General features: G+C 35.0%; 1 protein-coding gene across 2 annotated transcripts in view; it reads left to right on the forward strand.

Annotated features, from left to right (window-relative positions):
* The window catches only part of LOC119593700 (nicotinamide phosphoribosyltransferase-like), a gene marked incomplete at its 3' end in the record, with an annotated part of 46,779 nt that overhangs the window by 45,820 nt on the left and 673 nt on the right, over positions 1 to 286 (forward strand).

Below are 286 nucleotides of genomic sequence, written 5' to 3' on the forward strand. Positions count from 1 at the left end.
CAGCAATTATCCTGTCGGTAGTCTGAATGAATGTAACATTCTTTGCATGTATACATTTCTTGACTATAAATTCATTAAACTGATTTAAGTTCATTACTGTGAATAGATTTGAAGTAACTATAGTATGCATAAACTATTAAAGATATTTGATTCTTTTAGTTCTAAGGTAATTCTTTATTTCATGTCTGGCATGATAGTGCTCTCTCTCCCTTTCCCCATCCTGGACTTCTATACTGTTTATCTATACATCTGTCTCCCTCCCTCCTCCATTTTTACCCCCCCCCCT

Source organism: Penaeus monodon, chromosome 32, assembly GCF_015228065.2.
Source record: "Penaeus monodon isolate SGIC_2016 chromosome 32, NSTDA_Pmon_1, whole genome shotgun sequence".
NCBI lineage: Eukaryota > Metazoa > Arthropoda > Malacostraca > Decapoda > Penaeidae > Penaeus > Penaeus monodon.